Source organism: Canis lupus, chromosome 25 (genome assembly GCF_003254725.2).
Source record: "Canis lupus dingo isolate Sandy chromosome 25, ASM325472v2, whole genome shotgun sequence".
In the NCBI taxonomy this organism is placed as follows: Eukaryota; Metazoa; Chordata; class Mammalia; order Carnivora; family Canidae; genus Canis; species Canis lupus.
Genome location: NC_064267.1, coordinates 30,763,418 through 30,777,140, shown reverse-complemented (window position 1 = coordinate 30,777,140; position 13,723 = coordinate 30,763,418). Strand labels below are relative to the sequence as shown.

General features: G+C 42.3%; 1 protein-coding gene and 1 long non-coding RNA gene across 10 annotated transcripts in view; one reads left to right on the top strand and one right to left on the bottom strand.

Annotated features, from left to right (window-relative positions):
* Window positions 1-13,723, bottom strand: part of ADRA1A (adrenoceptor alpha 1A) — a 119,667-nt gene that overhangs the window by 74,113 nt on the left and 31,831 nt on the right. The window lies entirely within an intron of this gene.
* Window positions 11,428-13,153, top strand: LOC112669704 (uncharacterized). The gene is made up of 2 exons (XR_003142457.3): window positions 11,428-11,744; window positions 13,008-13,153. It is a non-coding gene; the product is annotated as an uncharacterized LOC112669704 (long non-coding RNA).

Here is a 13,723-nt window from a genome sequence, read left to right as displayed (position 1 = left end):
TTGCCCATTTCATGATTGGATTGTTTGTTTCTTTGCTGTTGAGTTTAGTAAGTTCTTTGTAGATCTTGGATACTAGCCCTTTATCTGATATGTCATTTGCAAATATCTTCTCCCATTCTGTAGGTTGTCTTTTAGTTTTGACTGTTTCTTTTGCTGTGCAGAAGCTTTTTATCTTGATTAAGTAGCAATAGTTCATTTTTGCTTTTGTTTCCCTTGCCTTCATAGATCTTGCAAGAAGTTGCTGTGGCCAAGTTCAACAAGGGTGTTGCCTGTGTTCTCCTCTAGGATTTTGATGGATTCTTGTCTCACATTTAGATCTTTCATCCATTTTGAGTTTATCTTTGTTATGGTATAAGAGAATGGTCTAGTTTCATTCTTCTGCATGTGGCTGCCCAATTTTCCCAGCACCATTTATTGAAGAGATTGTCCTTTTTCCAGTGGATAAAGACTATATAGTTTTAGAACAGCCATTCTTGCTTATTTATTTATTTATTATTTATTATTTATTTATTTATTTTCAACTCTCATATATAACTATATTGGAAGTAAGTTTCTTGTAGAAAACATAGTGATGAATCATGTTTCTTATTCAATTCACTCTGTTAAGTCTGTATATGTGGCAAAAAAGGAAACCTGGAAATTTATCACTGGTGTTTCTTGAGTCTGAGGGTCTCTAGCTGATCTGCCCTCTATCTTTCAGAATCTTCTTATGTTTATTTTATATATAATGCCTGGGATTTCTAGTTGTAATTAAGCAGAGAAATAGCTAAAGGTATATCCATTCCATCTTCCTGGAAGTAGAAGTCACTAGTCACATTTTGCAAGTCTTTTTGTTGTTGTTGCTATTTCTTTATCAGGGGTACAATATAGTATGGTGGTTTATTGAGGAAGTTTTGTTGTTAGACCAGTCAATATCCCCCACTCTTCTGCCATACATGATCTTGGGAGGGGAATAAATATGTTCAAGATTTACATTCTTCACCTGTAAAGCCATGCTTACCTCATCACTTGATTTGAGGGCTGAAAAATGATTATATGTACAAGTGCTTAACATACAGCTATTGAGAACTGAAAATATGGCCAGTATGCCTGAGGAAGAAAAGCTTTTAATTACTCAATTCTAAGTCATTTAAATTTAAATAGCCATACATGTGGCTATATTAGAAAATGCAGAGTTACATTGTTATAAATGAGGATAACAATAATCCTCATAGTATCAATGCAGGGTAAAAAAAAAATATGGAAAACCACCTTGAAGACACTAGTATATAACCTAAAGAAGTGATATTTGTAGTCAGTATAGTAAGTCAAATATGCCTTGGATAAAACTCTCCCTGGAAAGTTATTTTTCCCCTTCCAAATGAGAACTAACAATTTTTGTTATAGACATAAGTAGAAGAATAAGTACTATCAAGAAATGAATGAAATGGAGGAGGACTGCAAAAGGAAGCAAAATGCATGATTAGCCTTCCTCCAACGTGTGCTCCTTTTTGAGTCCCATTCTACGTAATGGCTCTGTGCTGGATGCTGAGCATGGAGTTACCTCATGGAACACTGCCTCACATGGACCTCAGTCACCAACGAGAAAGTGGTCTGTCATGAAAAACTGGTCCCAGGTGAGCCCTATTTCAAAAAGATTCCCCTCTGATAAAAAGTCATCCAAGGGAAGTAGATGAGGTTTATTGACAGATTATTTAAAATCTCTTTACTGCCCCTCCTACCCCTACCCCAAACCCACCCCCAGAACCTGTGGATTCCATTCTGCAAATGAGCTAGCTCCAAGAGTGCCAAGATGGGTATTAAGCTGCCTGAGTTCTTTACTTATGCTTGCCACCAATCATCTATTTGGTACCAGGAAACTCCACTCCATTTCATCCTGTGTGAAATGGAGGCTCAGAACTCGATGGTCCGAGACCTCCATCAGGATCATAATTCCATTAATTATATCTGACATTTGTACATTTTTTTGACTTCAAGGAAACAAGTACTCCCTGATGTATATTATGATACAGTTGTAGATATGAGAAATCAGAGGCGCAATAAGGCCATGATTTGGTCAAAGCCTCACAGTGAGACGGTGGCAGAACTGGAAATGAAATCCTCCAACTCCAAGCCCTTGCGACCTTGCCCTATACCATGTTGCTCAGATCTCATTTAGAGGCAAGTGTTGCTCAGGGCTGGAAAGTGAAATTTCTAATGAACAGAACTGCTTCTCTCTTCTTCCCTTTCCTGTCCTTGTTCAGCCCTCACACCTGTTAAGACCAGCCCTGGTTTGGATGCATAGAAAAGAGAAGAAAAGCAGAACAAAAGAGACAGGGAGGAAAAAAAGAAAGAGAGAGAGAGAGAAATGTAGACAATGTGTTTAATAGTTTCCATATGTCCAGAAAGAAAGGCACTGAGAGTTTCCAGAAGAGCCAGCACCTTCACAGAATCATGAAGTTAAAGAAAGTGAAGATGGTGAGGTGAAGTGGCTTTGTCCCCTTTGACAGAGGTCTATTTAGAAAGCAGACACAGGGACAGCAGCAGAGCCTGTGAATTAAGGCCCACTGGAGTTCCAATCTCAGCCTTGCTGTTTTCCATCTGGAGAACTTTGGTCAGGGCAGCCTCTCTGAACTTTATTTTTCTCATCGCTGTAGAGGGGGTTGTGATACCAACACCGCAGGTCTATTGTGAGGATTAGATGAGAAGATATGTGTAACACAGCTGTCCAAGATAAGAATGCAATAGCTGAGAAAATTTATTAGTTTGTACTAATAAACAGATACTCTTTCAATCAAGTGATCTTCCCCTTATAATACGCAGGCTCTCCTCTTCTCTCCCTCTTACCCAATGCCAACTCATTCTCTTAAGCCCTCTAATTAGCTAAATAAAGAGTGCAGACAGGGCCTATGTAAAAAAATGCTCTCTGAGCCAAGTGAAATCCCCAGGGAAGGGAAGAAACCCACATGGCCAATTACCATAGCATCATTTCATTTCCTCGGAGTGACTAATACCCAGAGATAGTCACTTAAACACTAATTGCACAAGAACAGGTAGAAATCATGTTAAATGAACCCATCTTTATTTCTGGGGAAGAAGACAGCAAGGCTCTCCGATCCCTGAGTGCACTTGCTTCTTAATCTGCCACAGAAAGAGAGGATATTGGACATTGGATTTCGATTGCATCCGCAGTCGTTCTTAAGTGAGTGGGGAGGTTTACGGTGTTGGAACTGAATTACCAGCATAACAATGTGCCAGCTCCATCCTGTCAGCGTTTGATTTTTCTAAATTCAAGCACTGCATCCAACAGTGATGCTGGCATGCTGCAGAGAAACCACTGACACCCACGTGTCTCACCTTGCACCTTCTAGATCCTTCAGGACCCCGGTCTCCATACTGCTGAAAGGGGGGCGGGGAAAGAGTGCCTTCTTTAGGAGGGTTTTATGGGATCTCTTTATGGAGGGCCACTGTGAATCGTCACTGCCCACACCCAAGTTTGTTTTCTGCTTTCCACTTGTACCTTCTTTTTTCTTTCTCTTTTCCTCCTGCTTTCAACCATTTTTCTATTTGATACCAAAGTCACAGTTTTCTTGTTTCATAAAGGGTGGAAGGCAAGTAGGGAGGAAGATAGATATCCTTCATTTTCTAATTCTATCCTGCTTCCTTACCTACAAAGTGACCAGGAGCACTGACGATCATATGGTCTCTCTTCACTGAAAGGCCATGTTTACCCCACCTGCAAGCCATTAGCCATTCCTATTCAAAATATCCTCATGCCTCCTACTTAAATTTCACTTATTTCCTAAATCTCAAGTCAAGTGCCACCTCCTCCAAAAGTCTTCCTTAACTACTTCGGCCCTGACACAACTTCTATCACTTCATTATAAATAAAACCCATAAAGTTTAGTTCATTATAGTACATTAATTACATACAAATTATATTGTGCATGTAATTTAGACTCTTCATTCTGATTTAATGATCCCTGAAGGAGGTGACCAAATCTCTCACCAATCTTGGATCATCCGTATGTGTTTTGGTTCAAGGCTATGCACAACGTTCACTCCCTATTAGATACCCGCTTAAAACAGAAAACTTACTTCCAGGTTCTGCACCCTGGTGTTTGCATGAGGGCATGAGCTTGGTAGGCCACAGAAACAACTTTCCATGGTGCAAATGGTTCTATTTAGCATAGAACATGTTTCTAGAATGCCTTCAGTTTTCTAGGTAGTGAGCTGGCTGCTGGCCATATCAGAAACACATTCTGTCCAGAGCAGTCTTTACCTCTTCTTTACAAAGAGATAACCAATTGACCTCAAAGCTGGTCTTATTCTCATTGTGGAGATAGTAAAAACACAGTACATTCTCACTGAGCTAGTTCTTGATGCCTGTCAAGCTCAGCTCAAGTTCAGTTTCCTTCTGTGACCTTCCCCAGACTGTGGAGCCATATGACTGTGTTTCCTAACACAATGAAATGAGCAACACTAGAGTAATTGAGTCAGAGGATCTTCTCATGGGATGACTTTTTGAATCTATCTCCATGTGACAGCTGGGTGTTTCTGATTGGCAGGTAATTCTACAGACCATGTGCAGGGACCCAGGCTCCTTTGACATGTGGCTCTGCAATGCCCCAACACTTTAGGGTGACCTGGATCCAGGAGGAATGGCAAGGTCACATGGTGGCTTTCATGGCTCTAGCTGCTTTGGCCTTCATGGGCTCCTTCTTTCATACAAAATATTACACATTTTAATGTATGACTCAATATAAAGATGAAAATATTGTGTATTGATATATCTTCTTTGATCTAAACATTTTTAAGATTCTGACTTTAAAAATTAATATATTTCTGGGAGCCCTTAAAATCTTGGGTCCCTAAGTACTGAGTTCAGCTAGTCTGTGCTTATGTCTTTTTGGTCTAAACCTCTGTAGTGCTGGCTGCCCCATGCCCTTGGCACCCAGCTCACACTACCCTGCTTTGTCCACTTGATACGTACACATCAGCCTTACCAGACAGACAGCAGGACAGCAGGATCTGGGGCCTTTTGCTAGCTCTCTTGCGGTGCTTTGCCTAGAGTGAGGGCTCTAGTTGTACGGATGACACAGCTGTCATGGATTGATCAATTTCCTTAACTCACTAAACCTCAGTTTCCTCATCTGTAAAATGGAGCACAGGATCTGAAAACCCCTCATGGCACTGCTGTGTGGACGAAATGAGATGATTCATGCTTACACAGCATCTGGTACATGATACATGGTAAGCACTAAATAAATGGTAACTTTTTATCATTATGATTGAATATGACAGTAACTCATATTTATAGATACTTGGGTTATCAAAGAACTGCCAAAGGATGACAACATATCTGGGTTTTTAATGTCGCAATGCAGTTGAAGCTTGTTTATAGAAAATGGTAAGGTTTAACGGAAAGGTTCTGGAATAAGACAGATGTGGATTTAAATTCTACCAGCTGGGTGACGTATCACACGTACTCAATCTGTCTGAGACTCTGAGACTCTGTTTTCTCATCTGTAAATCAAATGACAGTAGCACTTCCTTCATAAGTACTAAAAAATTATTCTGGGTCATTCTGTCACCAGGCCACCTTCTTTTTTTGTTGAGGAAGAAGATTAGTGTCTAAACAAATACCTCCTACTTGTCTGTGGTTATGAAAGCCTCAGTGTCCTTATGGGAGGCCAGGAAAATCTGGTGGTAAGCTCAAGAATGCTAGCTCTTTCTCTGTCCTAGCCCTGTTAGAATCAAGCCAGGGAAGCCCTCCATCAATCATTAACAACTTTATCTAAATGTGCTTCTTGTCTCCAAAAAGCAGGTTCCATCAGCCGAGGAAAGGAGGAAGGATTTAAGAACCCAAGGCTGAGGATGAAAGGTCTGGGATGCTGAGAGCTGACTTTTGTGTGTGCATGTGCTCTCTCTCTCTCTCTCTCTTTCTGCATTGCCACAATATGATGAAATCCTCTTGGTTTTAGAGTAAATACATTCCCTGCCTGTACAGCTCTCCTCTTCTAAATGAAGTCTTAGAGTATGAATTCCAATTATTTCAAGGTTTCATGGTAAGTCACTTAAACCCTCAAAATAAAAATCATACCTACTGCCTAGTGAGCTTACCATCCACTAGGGACATGTCATGACCACATGCAGGACATCCTGGGTGAGAACCTAGGACCTGACTTCAGTCCTGCCTTTGCTACATAGCAGCTCCATGAGCGGTATCACTTAGTCTTGGGATTCCTTTGTTTCTTCCCATATAATCTAAATAGTAATACAGTACCTACCTTATGGGTTGTATGCAGGAAGTGGTTGGTGTATGTCAGGTTTACTGCGTCTGGTACATAATAATTTTGCAAAAGCATCACATCCCAGTACAGCAGAGGGACACTATATAAGTAACTGCTGGCATCTGGGAGACACGCCAGAAATGTGGGGAACAGCCTTCTAGCTGTCTTTCACCTGAGCCAGGGATAGAATTGTCACTCACACAGACCCAAGGGGCCAGAGGCGGCATGTCTGCCCTATTTGCTGGCAAAGCCAGAATCTGGATAAACCCTGCTGGATTCAAGACCATGAAAGAGGGTGAAATAGAGGGCTGACAAAAAAATGACTAAAACAAAACTACTGGTAGTATCCATAAAACAGAGCTGCCTGGGAAAGGAGCAACAGGAAGACAAAATGGGTCCTGAAGATAATTCTAAAAAAATGAGAAAATGAAAATATATGCAGGCTCCTTAAAGCAAAAAACACACGGCAAAGATTTCAATTCGTCCTATATTTTTAATAAGTCTAAAATAATCCACATGGGATTTTACTTGGCACTTAAAATTGTATTCTAAATTCTACCGGTAAGAAAAACTGGCAAGGAGGAGATGGATGATTCAATAAATGCAGAAAGAAAATAACAAGAAATGAACAATAGGCAATGTGATAAAATGCTTAATCACATATCAAAGAAATGCAGCTAGAAGTCACGTAACCCTTGGTTCCGCTTCCGAACACATGGAGCTTACATCTGGAGTTTATTATGAACATGGACAAGGAGGAAGCCACAGTACTCAGAAGAATAACCTAACAGAAAATTAAAACTTAGAAAAAGATCAGTAGTTCCATAAGCCATCATCTCCATTAGACACAGGTCCATGTGCACCTGGTAAGTTTGTACAGATCTGAAAATCTTGAGCCAAGGAGCAGGCAAGCTGAGTGGAGGCAGATCCATAAGGGAAACAGTGCCTCCACATCCTAACTGCCAAGGGTGTGGAGGGAGGGTGGACTGGGATGTGCAAACTCTTGAAGAGAACAACAGGTGGGTGTGAGAACGAGCCTCTGCTAGACTCAACTCAACAATCGGCATCAGAGCTAGAGGGACCCACTCCGGCCCACATGAGGCAGATTTTGGGGGGTAGGCCTAGGAATCTATAAATTGAAAAAGCTTCCAGGAACATTCTAGGCCACCAAAGTTTGAAAACCACCACTTTAGCACCTCCCACACAGAGCTGTCCTTGCCACACACCCACAGGCTACTCTTGGGCAAGGCCCATTGGTCCTCTGTGAGGAGGTGGAGGGCTAGGTTAACACCCAAGACCTCTCTTACTGAAAGACACTTCATGACTTATTCTGTCTGTACCTACCCTTGAACTTTGGCAGCAGCCATGCATCCTCTTATTCCAAAGAAAGGAGAGAACATGGAGAAACTTGGCTGTGAAATTATGATGCTCTCTATAATCTCATTCTTGTTAACCTAGTTCTGAGCCTGACTTTCTTCTGCTATCTCCAGAAACCCAAACTTAATTATCAGGACTCTCTGTTCTTGAGTGTGAGGATGACACACGTCTGGAACCACAGGGAAATGACCATGAAAGGATGAGGTTGCAGAGCCAGGCAATATTCTTTTAACACAAAAAAGGGAGGACTTGACAGGAGGTAAAACCAGAGATGGTTTGTCTGGGGGGACAGCATGGTCAAACCTTCTTATCAGTGTGGCTATGGCAGCAGGTTACAGAGATGATGGTTTACTTAAGGAATTAACTGAAAAATAAGCTGTTCTGCCCTCAATCATCTCAGCTGCCAAAATCCCAATTATTTCTTAGCCTGAAATGATCCTAAGAAAAGAACAGTCCAAGTTCTACAACAGCGTCAACTATTCTCTCTCAACTTTCTGTTAACTCCTTCGGAATATTAAAATATGATTCTTTGGTCTTTCGAACTGACTTGGGTTATTGCAGTGGCCTCTCAGATGGGGGTCAGCTGGGGTCTCTCTCTCTCTTTCTCTCTTTGTCCCTCTCTCTTTTTCTCTCTCTCACACACACATACACATTGTTTCCTCTTTATTTACTTATTTTCACAAAGTTAAAGAGTTTGATGAAAGCCCAAGATATTGGTCTTCATATTGATCTCACTGATGCATGAAACTTCCTGAACTTTAGGAAACTGAGGTCTTTTCAAAAGAAAGAGGCTTGGAGGCACCTCGGTGGCTCAGTCTGTTGAGTGTCTGACTCTTGGTATCAGCTCAGGTCATGATCTTGGGAGATGGAGCCCTGTGTTGGTCTCTGTGCTCTGCAGGGAGTCTGCTTCAGATTCCCTCTCTCCTTCTGCCCCTCCCCACCTCTAAGATAAATAAATAAAAAGAAATAGGCTCAGAAGAGTCAGTGGGGCTCTGGAGCATGGGTACCTAATCATGTACCCTTGGCAGCTAAGGCAAGATCCCCTGCTGACTTGTCAAACTCTCACATGGACGTTAAGAAGATTAAGATAATAGCATGCCTAACATAGCTAATAAGAAAGATTTAAAACAATTGGCAAAAATAGATTGAGTTATGAAACGCTTATTAAGGGATAATGATTCTGTGTCACAATAACAGCATATAGGGTCGGCTTAATTTCACACACCAAGAAGGGAAAAGATGCAGACGATCCGGAGGCACAAAGAGACAGAATCTGCAATGCTTTGTGCCCAGTGCCCAACCTGGCAGGCAGAGACACCCTCGACTGGTAACCGGCACTCCCAGCAATACCCTCATCACTGATCACGGCCCGTTTGCGAGGGGTGGAGAGGTCACAGAGATGCCCATTCGCATCCGATGTCTCGGATATCAGAGAAGGTCTATCTATGTGCCCAAATATCCTAAATAGATTTTCCTCAATTTAAGAAGAGTCACATCAATCTTCAACCTTTGTAGCCCAGAGAACATCACTGACATGCCAGTTCTCTTCCTGTTCATTTTCGGGGACAAGAGCATAATCCTACTCAAAGAGAACTGGCTAAGGACTGATTCGGGTCCAGAAGGGTGGGGGGCACACTGCATGCAGATCCTTCCCATGCGCCTCCCTGCCTCTCCCATGCCAAGCAGTGCTCCTTTCACATCCCTGAGCTGGCAGCAGTGGCAGCCCCTGCCCTGGGACTCCCCTGCCCTGCACAGCCAGGAGCTCCAGGCTGGGAGGATGGGGTAGGAGAAGAGGTCTGCTGGTCTCCACTCCATATTTCTCATCTATTGAGAGGAAGCAGCCATCTGGAAGCTGAGGGGCTTTCTCAAGCCCATGGGCCTTGTCTTTCCCTCACCAAACTCTTTCCTTTTAAAAGGGAAGGGGGCGGGGTTCCTGGGTAGCTCATTCAATTGAGCATCTGACTCTTGGTTTTGGCATAGGCTCAGGTCATGATCTCAGGGGTCGTGGGATTGAGCCCTGAGGCAGGCTCTGTGCTCAGTGGGGAGTCTGCTTGAGAGTCTCTCCCTCTGCTCCTCCCCTCACTTTCTCTCTTTTCTCTCAAATAAATACATAAATCTTAAAAAAAAAAAAAAAGACAAAGGAGAGGGGGCACGTTACAGGCTGTAGTGAGAAAAATATCAGACCTGAACAAAGGCCTGATCAAAGATGAGCCTTTTAATTTTCAGGTGGGATGCTCAAGGTGGGAACGTACACAGTTGGCAACTCTCCTACACTGCTGGTGAAGTGGTGTAAAAAGAGTTTTAAGAAGGTTATCTGCAAAATGTTATTTTTTGCTTAAGGATTTTATTTATTTATTCATGAGAGGCACACAGAGAGAGGCAGAGACATAGGCAGAAGGAGAAGCAGGCTCCCCACAGGGAGCCTGATATGGGACTCAATCCCAGAACCCTGGGATCATGGCCTGAATCAAAGGCAGATACTCAACCACTGAGTCACCCAGGTTCCCTTGCAACATGTTTTAAAATGGAAAGCAGGCATACCCTTTAAGTCAGCAACTCTCTTCTCAGGAAACTATCTCATGGAAGCAAAAGCACCCACATACATAAGCATCTCTGTAAACCATGTGCACTATTTGGAGGCAAAAGTCTGGAAACCAGATGAGCATCCATTGACAAGAGGAGTGAATGAATGTGATAGGCCACAGATGGCTCTCACACAGAACTAAACAAGCAGAGGAAAAACATAGGCGAATACAGAACACATATGAGCATGTGATTTCTCGGGAGAATGTGGTACAGGACAAGAGATGGGGAGGAACTTCCCCCCAAACACAAGAAAAAAGAAAAGAAAAAAAGAAAAAGGATGACACAAAAAATTCAAGCAGGTGGTACAGAGAAGTGGGTTGAGGTTTATGGGATGTGCTCTCAGGATTGTATCTGTTGAAGACAGAAGTAAGCCAGGCCTCAGCCAAGCCCCATGGAGCTGGTAGTGCTCTGGACAGTTATCCTGAACTAGGATGAAGACCAGTCATTGGACTTGGGCTGATCCCAAGAAGAAGGCGGCTCCCAACAGAAGAGGGTGAGCATCAGGAGGAGAGACCACTTGGAGCTGTAAGGTTCAGCTCCTCACAGGGGATGGCCGCTTCAGTCTTCAGGGGAAGGGCCCGGCTGCATGGCCCAGCATCCACTGCAGGAGACATGATCACATTTGTGTGTTCATGAAATCATAGGTACAATGTGCATGCAGACGTATAAAAAAATGTGTGCAAAGAAGAGTGGCCTCTTTGACCCTTGGATTTTAAATTTATTTCTAACACTCCCAGTGATGAAACCTAGCCAGCCTCCATACCAAGGGGAAGCAGATGAGACTCCCAGCCTGGGCAATTCTGGTGGTAATCCTGCCTAATGATTTCCCCTGACCTCGTCACAATGGAAACCAGGCGCCAAGCTCCCAGCTGAACTAATGTCTGCTCCTGAGAACTCTGACTGCCTTCTATTTTTGCACGGGTTGGAAATAGAACCAAGGGATAAATTTTGTCTCCCTTTTGCTCAGGGTTGGGTACCTTGAATATGAGTTTGAACTGAAATCAAGCGTAAAATACAGAGTAAGGACCCCATAAAGATAGCAAGGTAGAGCTATATAGGGTGCTGTAAAACTAAAACAATGGCTCTCACCCAGCCCTAACTAGGAAGCCCAGTGGTGGCTCAATGAGGCACCCCTTGAGACCAATTATGATGCTATAAAAAATACAGAGACCTCATAATTGGACATATAATCAGTCCCTCAAGCCCATCTTCTCCTTCCTTCCCTTCTCCTTCTCCTTCCATATGACTAAGACCAAGTGGACATAATGCATTCACCTTGCACATTTCTCCCAGGACTACCTTCCACAGTCATCTGAAAGATTTCACTTCTATCAGCAAGTGTTTGAGGGACAATGGAGAGGAAGAAGAGGCTAATACAGATGTTCTAGGTTCCGTGTTTCTATCGATATGGACAGAAAGACCCAGCAGCCTGTCAAGTTCCAACAGGATATCTTCTTGTAATTAACATTGTTCTGGAAAGAATAGCTAAGGTCATCAGCCGAGAAAAAGGTGAGCTATACATACTGGAAATGAGGACCGGAGTTAGTAAGTGTCGAGTCTTTTGTATACCAGGATAACCCAAAAGAATTATGTGGGAAAAGATTGATTAGCACTAGAATAAGAAAGCAGGTAGATGGCTGATTAAACATTAAACATATTTTTAAAAAACCCCAAACATAAAAAAACCCAAACATTAAACATATTAGAAATAGATAGCTTTCTTATATATTAGCAAAAATTAGAATGTGACGGGGGACAAGATTCTATCATATTAACAATAAAAATATAAAATACCTAGGTATACATTTAACAAGAAATGTATAGAATAAACAAAGAGAAAGCTACAAAAACTAAGTGCCTTCAACGAAGTGGTCCATTCCTAGATGTGAAATTTTTATACTGCGAAGATATCAATTCTATTCATTTTTATATATAAGGTAACAGAATTCCAACTAATAGTTTATTTAGAACTAGATAATTATAAATTTCATCTTGAGGCATAAACACAAATGAAAACCCAATGTGAGATGGGTGCTGTCCTAATAGATTTTGAAATATTTTAAAATGACATTAATATATAAAATATGGATGCCAAGATGGAAAGGCAGCCTGCTGATCATTCAGTCACTTCTGATAGGTCTGGGAATAGCAGTTAGCATCTTCTCTTTTCTTAGTTAACTATGGACTCCTACAAGTGCTATTTAGCTTTGTGGCCACCTTCCCCCAGGTCCCACCAGCCCAGGAAGGGAGCCGTCAGCCCCCATAGTCCTCAGCACCATCTTAGGAAAAACAGTTGTAGTCTTACCCTTTGGACCTTTGTTCCTTTTGATGATGCTGAGTCAGTCTCCAAGGTCAGGACATGTCCTCTGGTTGTCCCTCCAGGACACCAAACATCTGGGAGAGAAGTGACCCATCCCCTTGGAACCAACCCTTATGTCTTCCGTTTCCTGTCGGCCTTTCACTGGATGAATGAAATATGCAGATTCTTATTTTAATTTTTCACTTGCCTCCTGGACTTTTGATACCTCACATTCCATAGCTTCTCAAATCATTTGTGTGAAGGGCTAGTTTTTTCCAAATCCATCTTGCACCAGTACTCTTTTTAAATGTAAGAGAAAGAAATTACAAAAAGCAAACAAAAAAACAAAAAAAAAAAAAGGAAAAAAAAAGTCAAGCAAATACAAGCCCCAACTTTTATTATTATATTCAGCAGACACAAAATTCCTATGTCATATTGCCACAAACATCTTTAAACACTTACTCTTTTCACAGAATGATGATGAACCATTGGCATCAGACCCTCTGCGCACCGACTACACTGTTCTTATGTCATCATCAACGGACTGGCTATCACTTTAGCTAAGGATTCTTCATGCCCCATGGGCTGTGTAACAGGACAATCTTACCTTCCTTCAACACTTTGCTTTTTTAAAAAAGATTTTATTTATTCATGAGAGACACAGAGAGAGAGAGGCAGAGACATAGGCAGAGGGAGAAGTAGGCTCCCTGTGGGGAGCCCATGTGGGACTTGATCCCAGGACCCAAGATTATGATTTGAGCCGAAGCCAGATGCTCAACCACTGAGCCACCCAGGTGTCCCAACACTTTTTATAGCACTCAAATCTTTTTTTTTTTTAATTTTTATTTATTTATGATAGTCACACAGAGAGAGAGAGAGGCAGAGACATAGGCAGAGGGAGAAACGGGCTCCATGCACCGGGAGCCCGACGTGGGATTCGATCCCAGGTCTCCAGGATCGCGCCCTGGGCCAAAGGCAGGCGCTAAACCGCTGCGCCACCCAGGGATCCCTATAGCACTCAAATCTTTTCCCTCATATGACTATCCAATATTATTCTGAGATAATATTATTCTGAGACAAGTCCCATGTTCTGATTCATGGTCCTGGGTTCTTTCCACCCCTTGGTGGAATCCATGTATATGAGGATGAACTGCAAACTGATCAACTCAATGAGCCTAATTGCACAGCC